Source organism: Orycteropus afer, unplaced genomic scaffold (assembly GCF_000298275.1).
Source record: "Orycteropus afer afer isolate SDZICR_OR568_19922 unplaced genomic scaffold, OryAfe1.0 scaffold00120, whole genome shotgun sequence".
Lineage (NCBI taxonomy): Eukaryota > Metazoa > Chordata > Mammalia > Tubulidentata > Orycteropodidae > Orycteropus > Orycteropus afer.
Window position 1 is genome coordinate 7,623,382 of NW_006921707.1, and position 16,333 is coordinate 7,639,714.

Below are 16,333 nucleotides of genomic sequence, written 5' to 3' on the forward strand. Positions count from 1 at the left end.
ACCCACCAGCCACTCCTCGGAAGGAAGGTTGGGCAATCCTACTTCCGTAGTGATACTGCCTTGGAAACCCAAGGAGGGGTTGCTATGAGTCGGGTCTGACTCGACGGCACATAACAACAACAACAACAAGCAAAATTTAAAAAGGAAACAAGTTTCATTAGGACAAAATAGTAAGCTGGATCGTAAACTAGCAAATGCCTATGCAGAATTATTTAGTACCTAAACCACCCAAGATGATTAAAGCCAATCCAGCAATTGTAACATCCATCCTGGCTCTTGGCTAAATTGGAAACAATGCTTGTTCTCTCCAGGTTTTGTGTAGTCTGCAACCAGTTTGACTTCAATTCTTCAGCATAAATCATGAAGAAAGCTTTGTGTCTCCTAATAAAATGCAGTTAGGATTTGTCTTGATTGAGTTTATACAAGAAGACCTTCAAGGTGAAAAGGTATTATTCTTTCTTTAGTTACAATTTGTGAAGAGTTGTCATTTCCGCAAATTAATTTGGGAGAGAGATGTGAAAAAAGAACAATGTTGGGTTTGTGAGCAGATCGCCCTCTGGGTGTGGGTGACCTTCAAGAAACATGTCAAGACATTGGTGCAGATTTTATCACAACAGAAACAACTAATCTTTGCTGCTGAGAATTTTAGGTACAGATGGGCTTCTTAGTGCAAGGTCTTCAATGACTCTAAAGACATCCATTTATTCTGACATTAGAGAGAGAAAAGGTAATTACTTAAGACAAAAAGTGGAGATAAATGAGTTTATGCTAACATATTGGTAATTTTCAGCCACATTGTGTTTACTAATCCTGAATTAGGAGCTGTGGTGGTTTAGGGCTTAAGGCACTTGACTGCTAACCAGAAGGGAAGATTGGACAATTTACTTCCTTGGAGATACCACCTCGGAAACCCAAGGAGAGGTCTCTCTGAGTCAGAATTGGGGAATATATTTACTGGAACTGGCATCTGATCTTCAATTTTTTTATTCTCCCTGGATAAAGGCTTGAAATTCTGAAGTTGTTCTTGAACTTGACGCTGCTAGTTTATAATGTTGCATTTTAACTACATCATTGGGTTGGTGAAAGAAACATTTACACCAAAAAACGCATATGGATTTGATAATCCACCCTGGAAAATCGAAGACATCTGGATTTTTTGCTATAAACATTTTTTAAAAAGTCTAAACATGGATCACTGGTCCAATTCATTAATATTTTGGAATGGATTTAGTTATATGTCATAATAGAAATGAGTTGTGCCTAGATTTTATGTAGTTGGAAAAAAAAAAAAAAACAACAAAATTTTCACATTATCAGTTAAAACCAAATATGAAAGAAACATTTTGAAAATTGAAAGCAGTATTTTAAATAAACTTGGTAGCAAATATTCTAGCAGAGAAAATGCTTAAAGATGTAGAAATGCATTTTTAAGAGTTAAAAGAACCCTATAATTTGGAAAACATTTGATGATACCGAAAATACCCCTAAATTTTTATATACTGTACTTTTTAATTTAAATTGGCCATACAGTTTTAATTAGTTTGACTGTGGTAGAATTAGCTTTATTGAAGTAGATGCATACTGAAAGCTGAACAGCCTTATGTACCACAGATTTCTAACATAAACTATAATTCATAAAGACCAATGCAACTCTTTTCTTTGTAGCTGGGTAACCATTTATGTTTGAGGTGAAGATGTTAATATGGAAATTTTGTGAGCTAGGGAAGAGGACGAACGCTATCATTCTAATTTATGACCTTTCATATAAGGCCAAATGTAAAGGCAACTTCAATTGTTTTATATCTCAGGGCCAGCACATAGCAGATGTGTGAAATTTGGAGTGTTAGACATAAACTTTTATTACCAAATTATAAATAATTTCTCCCACTTATAATGTTCACCTTTCAAGTTCATCTTGATTAAAATACAAGGGCAGCTTCATAGCGATTTCGCTGAATTATACAGCTGAGAGAGGTTTTCTAGAGTTCATGGTAGAGCGTGCAGCAGTTCAGCATTTGGAAAACTCCTCAGAGGAGCTCAGACCCTGAGCATATCTCTTTTGAAATTCATGTCATACCAAAATGGTGGCTGGTGAAGTCTGATCATTTCTTTAAGCATCTTAAACATTACAGTTTAAACTAAATGCCCATGATGTAGAATATATCCCTTCTTTTGGTATAAGTAAAAGTTATTCAGAAAAAAGGCATTTCCTGAAAAATATGCCTATCTGTCAATAAGCCTATATTACTTCTCAGGTTTTCAACAACTATAGAATGTCTTTATTCTCTTTTTCTTTAACAAATAATTTTCATATCCCAAGATGAAAGATAGATAACAATGGCCCAAAATACTCGGAATCAGATGTCCCAGTTTAGATGCTTTTTAGTGCCCAGTATTTGAAGATGCAGGAGAGGCAGGTCCCCCTAGTGTATGCCAGCCCTCATTCCAGCTAATGCATGGCTCAAACAAGAGCAGCCAAAGCTCTAAGACGCTTAATATTGGTGCTCTGCATGGAGACTGTTGGTCAATCCGATACCATGTTTGTATCTATCATTATCAACCTCATAAATATCAAAATACAATCACCCACATGATCACGGGACTGTTGGGCAGTTTATAAAATAAGGCAGACATGATACCTTTTATGAACATCAACCATTAAAGGAGACGGTTAGTTAAAGGCATAGATACATAGAACTATAGAAATATGGAATAATGAAATGGCAAAAGTTTGTTTTAGTATTTTCATACCAGCATTTGCCTATTAAGAATAATAGATTATGTTCATACTATTCTCCTTATAGGGGGAGCTCTGATGGCATATTGCCTAAGGCATTTGACTGCTAACTAGAAGGCTGGCAGTTCAAATCCACCTGCCACTCTGTGGAGGGAAGACTGGGAGATCTACTTCCATAGAGATAGTGCCTCAGAAACCCAAGGAGGGGTCAACTATGAGTTGAATCGACTCATGGCAGTGAGTTTATTCTCTTTGTAAAACCTTTAATATATATTCCCCTCTCCCCTTATTTGTTTGTCACATTATTCCAGGGTAGTAAGAGTAGCTTTTATTTTCCCCATTGTTAGGTAAAGAAACAGGCTCAGATACATTAGTATTTACTGACCAAGAAAGGGTTTGCAATTCAGAAGTGGAAGAGACAGAAATCAAACAAGCATACTTCTCACTTCATGCCCCTTATATTTTTAGTTCATAAGATAGAAAATCACACATAGACAGTGACAGAAATAGCTAAATTAAACCTTGCCAAATTGTTTCTACAACTTTAGGGCTTCTTAATAATAATGTTTAAGGAGTTCTGGTGGTGTAGTGGCTAAGGCATTTGGCTGCTAACCCAAAGGTCAGTGGTTTGAACCTACCAGCCACTCTGTGGAAGAAAGATGAGGCAGTCTGCTTCCATAAAGATTCACAGCCTTGGAAGTCCAATGGGGGTCACTGTGAGTTGGAATCGACTTGATGGCAGTAAGCTTGGTTTTGGAATAATAATATTTAGTTAATGTTAGTGTGTAGGTTTTGAAGACTATGTTCTTTGTGGACTAATATTTCAGAAAAAGCCTTGCATATGTTTTTGTATAATACAAGATGCTGAAAAACAAACAAAAAACAACCCTGCAAAGTATTGGAAGTTGCCTTGTGAGTTAGTACACGTCAATTCTAAGTTAGGAGGGCATTCTGAAAATGGTCACATTTCTTATAAGTTTGTTAACTCATAAAATAATTCATGGTGCTGATCTGTGTGTCTAGTTTTGCCCTTACAGAGCTGTGTCCTTTGGAAGAGCTTGCAACTGCTTTGCAGATGAGCCATGCTTTTAAAATTCCTCACTGCCCTCTGCCCACCATACCAATTTTAATGGTTCAGTCAGGGTTCTGTGGTAAAGGGAAAGACACTATGAATCAAAAATTAAGTGAAACCAGTGAGGAATGTGGTGAAATTTGGTGTCTGCTGTGAACTTTTTTTTAAAATCTCTTTTCATCTTTATATGTTCTTTGCAACTAATTATTTGATTTAAATCATACTTTACTTAAGATATTTTATTTACTTTTTGTTTTATATTGCATGAACTTCAAGTACAACGCTCTAAATATATCTGTAACTGCTTGGTCTTCATCCAAACTAAGCTTTTATAGCAGGATTTAAGGAAGTCTCTCTGTCCATATATTAATAAAAGGCTCTTTTGTTCTTTTTCTTCCTGACTTTAACCAAGAGAAGCTTGTAAGAGAAGGAACCCACTTTAGAAAAAAAAAATCTACATTTTAGATCCTGTAATAGTAATGGGCTTAAGGATCTGTTGCTTAAAGATATATTAGCAGTTTGTTTATGGTGTCACAATGTCACCAATGTCAATATGGATTAATGTCAGATTTAAACTGATAAGGATATAGGGAGAATATTGAGAATCGTTCAAAACTCCAAACCAAATTCCCACAGCAGCACTTAAATAATGTCTGCACACATTTCCCATTAGAAATACTGTTTGCAATGTAACGCAATATATGACATGATAACAAGGAGTTACTTTAGTGATTTTAATTTTTTGTATCAATTAAAATTGCCGTGGAGACAATTTCTTGCTTATAATGACTTCATCTTCTCAAATTTAAATCAAAACCCAAAGGTGGAGTTAAAGATTTGAGGCTGCTTGCTTTATTCATTTCTTTTCATTAAATTATTCAGGAACATTGGTAGGTGCAGAAAGACATTACTTTGCCATAATTTCTAGTTTCCTATGACTTCAAGCTATTTTGTAATTTATGCAAATAAATTCTACCTAAACGATCACTTTCAATCTTTTGGGAAGGGTTATTTTTGTTTTTTATCATTACTGTTATATATTAAAATACAGTATTCTGTTTTCTGTTAAAAGAGAGACCACGAGCACTTTATACTTTAACTCCACAGCATTAACTTCACCACGAGGCGAACCAAGACACTCCATTTTGCGCGGACTCATACGGTCTGGTCTTTTCGGCCCCCGTGAGCTGCCGTAGCCGGGGAAAGCAATGATTGGCTGAGGCAGAAAAGCGCCGCTGCCTTGGCGGTTTCGGCTTTCGCAGGGATTGTCGGTGGAGGCCCGGCTGGTGAGGCATATAGGTTCTGGATCCCGGCTGCGAGGTGAGCCCGGCGGCCAAGCGAGCTAGAGTGGCGCGGACCGGGATTCGAGGCTACAGTGTTCCGTCGCGCGGGGCAGGGTCTGGGGAGCGACAACTGCAGCGGCCTCAGGCCTGGCAGCACCTGAGAGGCCCTGTTGGGAGCGGGGTACAGGGCTGGGGAGGGAACTCGGGCCCCAGAGCCGGCTGGGTGGCGGGTCCCCGCAGAATGCCGCGCTATTCGCTCTTCTTGGCACCTTGAATGGCTGGGAAATATCTGGTCGTCGACGCTGGAGTTACTGAGCCTGGCCTTTGGAACCACTCCCCGAGAGGCGCCTAGACTGCAACGTGAGGAATTGCAACGCCCTTGGTCCCAGCGAATTTCTCTCCGAGACCGTTCCTGGTCTCCTCAGGGCACGCCAACGCTAACACGGCAATTTGGTTGCAAAGCGGACCGGCGCAGGCCCAGGCTTCCCCCCCATTTCCAGGGGATTGAGCGGCCTCCACTTGACGTCCCGGTGGCTGCTCCTGTTTCGCAGGAATTTAGGGCTAGACTTCCCCACTCCAGCCTGCCTCATCGAGTTGTCAGATGGTGGACACCCGCACGAATATAGTATTAATTCTAATCGTCAGAGATTTTCTGTGTTCTCGTGCATAGCTGGTATTTTTGTTTGGGGTATCTTGGATTAGGACGGTTTAGATCATGTTGATAGTGATTTAGTAGGTCTCTCTTAATCCAGAAGTGGAAGCTCTGGTAGCGTAGTGCCTAAGGCATTTGACTGCTAACCAGAAGGCTAGCGGTTCAAACCCACCAGCCACTGCTTGGAAGGAAGATGGGGCAATCTACTTCAGTAGTGATACTACCTCAGAAAGCCAAGGAGGGGTCGTTATGAGTCGGGTCCCACTCGATGGCATATAACAACAACACTGGAGACGTAAAACATGATTTTTGCAGAAAAATTGAAAATACAGATGTCTTTAGTGAAGAAAGTGGTATTGTAGTATTTACTGAACACTCTACAGACTTTCTGTATTTCACTTTCGTATGTGCTGGTTTCTAATCGAACCAAGACGGTACCTTCCCCCCCCCCGCCCCCCCACTTAACAGTATATTTAGTTTTCTATTTATGTATAAAAACTTGGTAAATATCATTTCTAATTTTATATTTTCTTTTGGAGGGGGCGCTCTGGTGGTGTGGTGCCTAAGGCATTTGACTGCTAACCAGAAGACTGGCGGTTCAAACCCACCAGCCACTCCTCCGAAGGAAGGTTGGGCAATCTACTTGCATAGTGATACTACCTCGGAAACCCAAGGAGGGGTCTCTTATCAGTGGGATCCGACTTGACGGCAGTGAGTTTGGTTTTTGGAGGCGTCCGGTGGCTCAGTAGGTAAAGTGCTTGACTGCTAACTGGAAAGGCCTTGGTTTGAACCCACTAGCCTCTCTGGGAGAAAGGTGGCAATCTGCTTCCATAATGATTTGCAGGTTTGGAAATTCTATGGGACAGTTCTACTCTATCATATTTATTGGGTCGCTCTGGGGCAGTGGTAAAAGCATTGAGCTGCTGTCCTAAAGTTGGGCAGTTGGAACCCACCACACACTATGTGGGAGAAAGATGAGGCAGTGTGCTTTCTTGAAGATTTACAACCTTGGAAACTATGGGACAGTTCTACCCTGACCTATATGGTGGCTATGAGTAGGAATTGATTCTTTGGTAGTGGGCTTGGTTTTGGGATTTTAACATCCCAGATAATACTTTAATTTTTTTTTTTTTTTTTTAAACTGTGTTTCAGATTATTTTCTTGAACTAGATTCTCAGAAGTGGAATTATTAGGTCAGGTGGTATGGACATTTTTTAAGGGTTTTGGTAGCTCATAGCTCATTGGTAGATAGTTTTTTTCCAAAAAAGTTTTAGTGGTTTGCATCATACATTTATGCCTGTGTGTGTTTCACCAAAAGTGTAGAAGCTTGTTATGCATTGCTACCACATTAACCAGCAAGGTTGGGCCTTAACTTGTTTTTGGAATGGTTTTTTGATAGTGGTGTCTAGCAAGTCTGCTCGCTTTAATTTTGTGCAGGAATCTTCAGAAGCTTATGTGTGTTATTGGAATTACTGTGTAGGCTCACTGAATGTTAGAGCAGAAAGAAACTTAAGTGGTCATCTGGCATAACTCCCTTATTTTGCAGATGAGGAACCTGGGGCCAGGAGAGGTGAAGTGATGAGTTACCCAAGTCGCGCAGCTAATTAACTAGCAGAGCTGGGATTAGAGCTCAGGTTTCCTGCTTCCCAAGTGAGTACTCTTTGTGCTACCTCAGGCTGTCTCTCACTGAACTGGCATAGTAAGTAATGGAATTTAAAAAGATGTTAACATCACCTGGATTAACTTTACTATTTTAAAACTGTGTTAAATAACAAAGACTTGAACCATGTGAGGGACCTATAACACTGAAAAATAGGAAGTGACGTTTTTCATTGCCAGAACTAAAAATCCATGATTTAGAGTAGCAACCATTTCAACAGTTTGTTTTCAGATTCTCTATGTATTGGAATAAAGTATTCCTATTGTCAGTTGCCTTTGAGTAGGCTTCAACCCATGGCAACCTTACATAGAACAAAATGTTACCTGGTCCTGTATATTCCTAATAAGTAATAATTTATATTCAATTTAGGTATTGGTTCTCTTGATTATACCTTGAAGAGGTTTTAAAATCCTTGTTGCTTTAAGACCAAAGAACAATGCTTTTTCAATTTTAGGGTTTATAGCATGATTTCTGAACCTCAGTTGACATTTTAGTCATTAATCCTTTGTTGTAAAGGGCTGCCCTGTGCCTTGAATGTTTAGCAACATTCCTGGGCTCTACCCACTAGACAGTGATAGCACCACACTCCCCAGTCATGATAATGACCTGCCTTCAGTTGAAAACTACTTATATATAGGAATTATTTTGAAAGTTTTATAAAATGTAAATTATACTGCTCTTGTCTGGAGAGTGTAAGAGTAGACCTCAGGAATCTGCATTTTAAGAAGCATGCCTGTTGATTCTGATGTAGCTGGCTTTTGAACAACACAAAAACATCTTTTATTTGATGAGCAGTAATAGAAGTACGACTGCATTAATAGCTGTTGAAATGCATGGAAGATACTGTACTAGTCACACTTCTCATAGCATAAGAGGAGAAAGAATGGGTTTTGATTGTTGCTGACTTTAGCCACACACACTTAGGTGGTGTGCTTAGGTAACCTGAGCTACCAAATGAGTAAAACATTTACCCTGTCCTCACAGAGCTTAAAAGCCACTGTGGGATAGTGGTCAGCAAATGGGAAAGTTACAAAACAGCCTGATAAATGTCATGACTGAGAGTGGAAAGAAGTGCTCAGAGTACAGGAAGCATTGATCGCTTGGCCCTGGGGATAGAAAGCTCCCTACAGCACAGGGAGGAGAGATGTGGTATTAAACCTATAAAGAGGATTAGGCAATACACTGTTTGATTAGAGAGCTGTTCTTCTCAGTATCTGATGCTTTCCTTGGATACTGATGTATTGTTAGTGCTACATTTATATGGGTTGTAATGTTATGATTCCTTCCAAGTTTTTGCTTTTCAAATTTTTTCCAGCCTAACCTAAATATTCTAGGAATAGATGGATGTTTACAGGTAAACATTGCTATGAAACAAGGATTTTCATGTGCTTTGCTCAGTAACATAACTCAAAATCACATTGTTCACTTTTAACCTATTAGAATGACTAAAATCCAAAACACTGACAACACCAAATACTAATGAGGATGTAGCCCAGCTGCAACTCTTATTCATTGCTGGTGGAAATGCAAAATGATACAGACATTTGGAAAACTGACAGTTTTTTACAAAGCTAAACATAGCCTTAGCATACGACCTAGCTATGATGATCCTAGATCTTTACCCAAATACCTACGTCCACATAAAACCCTACACATATGTGTTTATAGAGGCTTTATCCATAATTGCCAAAAATTGGAAGCAACCAAGATGTCCTTCATTAGGGGAGGGGATAAACAAACTGTAGTGTATCCATATAATGGAATATTTATTATTTTTCAGTGATAAAAAGAAATGAGCTATCAATCTGAAAAAAACGAACAAATGAAAAAGACTTGGAAGAACTGAAATGCATACTACTAAGTGAAAGAAATCTGAAAAAGCTACAGACTATGATTCCAACTATATGATATCCTGGGAAAGGCAAAACTAGAGAGAGGAAAAGGATCAGTGGTTGTCAGGAGTTCACGGGAGGAAAGCATGGAAGGAGAATAGGTAGAGCCTAAGGGATTTTTAGGGCAGTGAAACTTCTGTATGATACTGTAATGGTAAATACATGACATTATGTGTTTTGCAAACCCATAGACCTATACCATACAAAGAATAAACCCTAAAGTAAAATGTGAACTTTAATTAGTAATGTATTGATACTCATTTGTAACAAATGTACCAGAAGAATGTAATGTGTGGAGAAGGGGAGTATGCTTGAACTCTGAACTTTCTGCAGTTTTTCTGTAAACCTAAAACTACTCTAAAAAAATAAAGTCTATTTAAAGTTTTTTGAGAAATCACATTAGATATATTTCTATTTGGCCATTGCTCATGGGGCAAGGAGGCTGCACCTTCTGGCATTCTCTAACCCCACAAGAGGAAGACAGAATCACCATCAGTAGCCCAAGGCCTATCCCTGTGAGGCCAGACAGACATGCTGCCTCCCTCCAGCCTTTTCACCAACCCTGACATCAACCATTCTTCCAGCAGCACCACTACCTCTATGCTGGGTTTGATAATTTGCCGCAGTGGCCACACAGAACTCACAGATTGTGGGGTTTATTAGGGAAGCAACAGACTACAATTCAAGGTCAGCAACTCGCTCAGTATCTCTCAGCTGACAGTCTCTCAGTCTTTCTCTGTAGTGCATCTCTCTCTCAGCAGTGTGTGTCTCTCTCAGAAGTGTAATCTCTTTCATGTCTCTCAGGAGTGTGTTTCTCTCAGCTGCATTGTCCTTCTCAGCCAGCAGTCAGAGAGACTCCTGCCTCTAGGAGGGTTCCTTTTTGAGCCTGGCAGAGTGGGCAAACTAAACAATCCCATCATCAGAATTCTATACACCTGAGAGAAAGTGAACTTCCCAGAAGATTGCTTTGTGCTGGTGCAACAGAAATACACCAGGTGGATAACTTAATCAGCTACTCAGATGCTCACAGCAGAGTGGGAGTTAACAAAGATTATGGCTAGAAAAGCCATACAAGGTAATTTACTACACCGCAGCCATTACATATTTTTTTCAGGCTAATTTACAGTAAGTACTTTGTCACTAAGTATTTTTCCCCCAGTGCTACTACTATCTCACTAATTTTCTCCCAGTATCCCCTAGGTTTTGCAGGAGAATCTGACATACTCAAAAGAACAATTGTACCTTTGAAAAAACTTGTGCTTTGGGGTTCAAGCCTTAGTTCTGCTTAACCACCTCACAGAGCCGCTATGTGAATTGCTCATGAATCTAACACTTCATGGCACTTGTTGTTGTTGTTGTTATTTGCCGTCGAGTCGGCCCCGACTCATAGCGACCCTTCCTTGGGTTTCTGAGGCAGTATCACTACGGAAGTAGGATTGCCCAATCTTCCTTCCGAGGAGTGGCTGGTGGGTTTGAACCACCAGCCTTCTGGTTAGCAGTCAAGTGCCTTAGGCACTATGCTACCAGAGCTCCTTCATGGCACTTAGTTGGATGAATAAAATTTGGTTCTTTTTTCTCCAATCCTTTGCTAAAAAATTTCTCTAGGGCAGTTTGCAGATGTCCTACTACTAGACCTCTCAGTTGCTTCTGACAGAAAATATACTGCCTTTGACTTAATAGGCATTTATGAATATAGGTCATTTAAAACAAGCCTGATGGGAGTTGGGAGGGAGAAAAGTCATGGAGGGTGATTATGGCTTTAATATTAAAAGGAGAAGTTTTACCAAGGTGACTCTGAGCAATGAAGGTCTGTTTCCTGTTATGTGTTTATGGTTTAAGAGTCTTATCCCCTGCTTCAAAAATTGTCAGAATGGTTCCTTTTGCCTTATCCAATTTAAAAGATGAAAACTTAAAATTACTTGAGCCAAGTGATGGGAAAAATTGTGGTGTCAGGACCAATTTACTCATACAAAATGGATTTATGGGCAAGTCATTAAGTAACAGAGAGTACCAAGAAAGCCTAATGAAGACTAATGTAAAATATATGGCTCTCCTAAAGTGATGGATAAAATGTGTTTGAGGCAACCACCTCTTTCAAAATAATTAAAAGTATTTTTTTTTTAAGAGATTTAGAAGATTCAGATCTTCTGAGGAATAAATGAGAAGCTTGGTGTTAGTCTTCTTTTCATTTGGATTACAGTCTTTAGAGAAAAAACTTAACTGGGGAAAAAAAAAAAAACCAACCTAGAGAGTAAATAGTGCAGGTTATATCAAGTACAACCAAATGCCAAGTGATATAATGACAGAATGAAGTGAGATAGCCTGTCTTCGCTATCTAATGCAGAAACAGAAGCCAGGCCAAGCTCCTGCTTAAAATTCTTCCATGTTTCCTGTCACTGACAACAGTATTGCCCAAACTTTGCCAGTGCATAGATCTCCTAGGGTTATACAAACTGATTCTTGGGTGAATCCAAAACTACCAGTCACAGTCTCCAGGTGCCACAAATGATTGCAGTTTGCTCTTTGGCCTGATTTGTAGTGCTCTCCAGAATGTGGTCCTTCTCCCTTCTGCCCCTGTATTTCCTCCTTGCCTGTATACCCTTGACCCTTAAACTCACATACTGTACAGTGTCTTTGCTTAAACTTCTCTAGCTGGTAGACTCCTTTTACTTCAAACTCATTTCAGATAACACTTTTTCCAAGAAATCTTTTTTGATCCACCAAGACTGGGCTAAGGAAGTCTTGTCTGTACTCTCAAAGCACTTTGTGCGTAATTCTGAACACATACCACTTTAATAAAATTCTCCCCTGTTGTTTTTGCTCCCTCTGGAATATTATTTCTGAAGGCCCAAGGCCATGTCTGACTTGTGTTATATTCCTAGCCCTGTGTGCCTGACAGTTGGTGCTCTAGGAAACCTTGAAGTGTTAAATGCCTTCAGGAAGTAATGATGTGAATTGGCATAAAGATATAGGTTAATGGAGGAGGTGTGATCTTTAACAATCATGGAGGAACTTACAGTGTATATCTGTGCCTTTTCCAAAGGTGCAAAAAAGTAATATAAGTAACATCTTTAAAATAATCAGTATTTTCAGGTAACCAATAATAGCGTAGATTTGGATTATTTTTTTGTTATTAACTTGCGATTTTTGGACAAAGTTAATTAATATTCCTGTGAACTAGATGTTCACATCACTATGAATTTTAGTGGTGTTTTCGGGACACACACACACAAGAAAACAAAATAGTTTTATCTTAGTATAATACATGAAGAAAATATGGCATAATGGGATTTAACATCTGTGATAGGGTCAGGAAAAGAACCTGAGACTTCTGAGTTGCGTTTGTTTGACAGGCCTTCAGTTAATAGTCTCTTTAAACCTGTTCAACAACAAAACAGCACATGTTCAAGGCAGACATAACGTAGTTTGTAGATAATTAGGTAGATTTGTTTTTACTGAATTCTTCGAAGATACTGAATCTGTTACAGGATTTAGTTTGTAATTTTTCTCTTTCTGTTCAACATAAATGAAATTGTTATATGAGGTGAGTCCTGAGTGAAAAATAGGTAAATTTCAGTTTTCTTTGAAGACTGTATAGATGATAAAGTAAGCTGGCAATTCAGTGGAAAAATTAAACTTAGGAAACAAAATAATCAATGGGTTGCCTGTTTTTTTTTTTTTTTTAATCTTCTAAGCTGAGGGGAGAGAGGGCTCAAATGAGCCTAAAAATTCAAGATAAGATAAAAGATCTTTTATTTGGCTTAAGACACTGACTTTTCTTGGTTAAATATGATTGTTTTACTTAAATCATGATCACTTTTGTTTACTCACATCCTTTATAGAAGAGTGTGGTAGTTATGTTTGTGTGTTAACATAACTGTGGGCAGCTGGATATAGTATTCCCCATGAGACTGGTAATCAACTCCATGGTGGAATCTACTGTGAGCATCTGAATAAGCTGCCTTTGGGATGTGGTCTGCTTCCTGTATATAAGGAGAAGCCTTGGGGAATGGTCTCTAGCTTATGGCACACTTGGACCCTGCATATAGCCATGTCATTGTACGGCAGCCTGCCATGCTCTGCCAACCTTGGGACTTACAGTGGACTTGAATTAATGGCCTGCCATGTGGTTGGTTTGGCAACATCGGGACTGTGCCTTTTTATTTGTCAACCTTTAGCTTGTCAGTCTCAGCAGGTAACAGCTGTCTGAGTGAAAAAAAGCCTCTAGCTCCAGTGGGCTGGGAGCAGGAGGCTGAGCTGGAGCCCAAGGTTGAGGGGCTTTCACCTAGTCCCTAGAGCCTGGCACTTTGAACTTGGAATTAAAGCCTCCAAATTGTAAGAGAATAAACTCCTGTTTGTTAAAGCCATCCCATTTGTGGTATATTCTTGTCAGAGTGACACTAGGTAACCAGAAAAGACTATGGTACTGAGAGAGTGGGGTGCTGCTCTGACAGATACTTAAAATATGGAAACAGGAGTGGAGTGCGTCTTTGACCCAAGACCCTGGCAGAGAGACCCTGGCATATGGCATGAGAGATGGCAGGAACAGAGCCAAGAGACTGGCAGAGAGATACTGGCAGAGAGACCAGCATGAAAGACGGCAGTAGCAGAGCCCAGAGACCGGCATTAAACAGGAACAGGCTTACCAGCCCATGGAGGAGAAAGCCGGGTGCCATTGGTTAGGTGGTTTCCTGGTGGAGTGGGTTGCCTTTAGGCATTAACTGGTAAAAGAGACTGGCATGAAATGGAGTAGCAGGTTGGTCAGCCCACGGAGCAAGAAAGCTGGGTGCTTTTAGGGCAGGACGATTTCCTGCAGAGTAGGTTGCCTTCAGCATTAATTGGCAGGATCAGAGAGACCAAGGAAATGGGAAGCAGAGCTGCCTCAGCCTCAAAGGGTAGGACCATGGCCTCTGGGGGTGGAACCACCATAGCCCTCTAGGTTTTAAAGAGTTAGACCTTCACCAACTTGGTTTTGGAGTGTGTGGCTGCAGTTCATGTGAGTCAGTGGGATGGGGCCATAGCTGCCGCCCAAGAGTGAGGGGGCAGGGCTGCCATACCCAAGAGGTAGAAAAACGGGGCCCGCCAGGCCAGTGGGGTGAGGTCGTTACTCAGGAACTAGGGGACTAGAGCCACCCAGTGGAGGAGATCTGTACAGGTGCCAAGTTGACAAGGTGTGGAATTGTGGTATTACGTTTGTGTGTCAACTTGGCTGGGCCTGATTGAGTAACTGGGCAGCTGCTGGTATTATTCCCCATGATGAGACTGGTAATCAACTCCATGGTGGAATCTACTGTGAGCAGCTGAGTAGCTGCCTTAGGGTTATGGTCTGCTTCCTACATATAAGAAGCCTTGGGGAATGGTCCCTAGCATATGACATGCTTGGACCCTGCATATAGCCATGTCATTGTTCAGTAGCCTGCACAGTGGATTGAGTTAATGGCCTGCCATGTGGTTTGGTAACATTGGGACTCTGCCTTTTTATTTATCAAGCTTGGGCTTGTCAGTCTCAGTAGCTAGCAGCTGTCTGAGTAAGAAAAGCCTCTAGCTCCAGTGGGCTGGGAGCAGGAGGCAGAGCTGAACCCCTGGGTTGAGGGGCTTTCACCCAGTCCCTAGAGCCTGGCACTTTAAACTTTGGCTTAAAGCCTCCAAACTGTAAGAGAATAAACTCCTGTTTGTTAAGGCCATCCCATTTGTGGTATATTCTTGTCAGAGCGGCACTAGGTAACCAGAACAAAGAGTTTACGTTTTTCTTCTAGATTCTGACTTTTTTAAGGCCAGAAATTGTGTGGCATGTTTTTAAAATTTCCTTGCACGGCATGTACATATATGTATTTATTGGCCAAATGAAAAACTAATAAGCTTGTAGTCCATGTTACCCAAACTGCTGACCCTACAAACAGTGATCCAAACCTGAATTCAGATCATTTGAGTGGATAGACTTGAAATTAAATAAACAGTACTGTTTATAGAATACTGATTAATGAATTTTAATTGAAAACAAACAAAAACCATGTTGAGTTCTTGAGGAGAATGTGTATACTTACTAATTTTAAGTCTAAATGCTCTATGGCTCCTAAAAATAGTAGTGCTGAATTGGGCTGAAACAGAAAAATAACTTCCAAAGTCCTTTTACTGTCAGGTTTTGCTTAAGTAACCAGTTTTGTTAGATTTGTTTGCAAAAAAATGTTTAGAGAAAGATAGCTATTATACAGCAAGATGAGTGTTGAAAGGAACTTTGGGCAACTTTTTAAGTCTGATTTGGGTGTGTAAAGCTATCTATTTCTGTACTTCAGACTCCTATTATACTTGAATTTTAAGGCTGTTTTGTCTTTTTATTTAGAGCATATATCTGTTGTAGTTGTAACAGTGTAATTATTGTAACTGTAGCAGATACATGCTCTAAATAACAATAAAAAAAAGTGTATGTGTGGGGGGTACTGCATGGTTTAAAATCAGGAATAGTGTACCTCAGGGCATACTTCTTCAATCTGTGTCACCCAAAAAACAAAGCAAACTCACTGCGAACAAGTCGGATCCCACTCCTAGTGACCCCTCCTTGGGTTTCCAAGGCAGTATCACTATGGAAGTAGATCACCCAATCTTTCTTCCAAGGAGTGGCTGGTGGGTTTGAACAGCCAGCCTTCTGGCTAGCAGTCAAAGTAGGCACTATATTGAGCAAATAATCCAAGCAGCTGGACTGTATGAAGAACAGTGCACCATCAGGATTGGAGGAAAACTCATTCATATACTGCAGTATGCATACGACACAACCTTGCTTGCTGAAAGTGAAGATGACTTGAAGCACTTAATGATGAAGATCAAAGACTGCAATCTGCAGTATGGATTACACCTCACCATAAAGAAAATGAAAATCCTTACAATTAGACCAATAAGTAGCATCATGATAAATGGAGAAAAGATTGAAATTGTTAGAGATTTCACGTTACTTGGATCAACAATCAGCGCCCATGGAAGCAGCAGTCAAGAAATGAGACATTAATAATACACTGGACAAATCTGCTACAAAAGACCTCTTT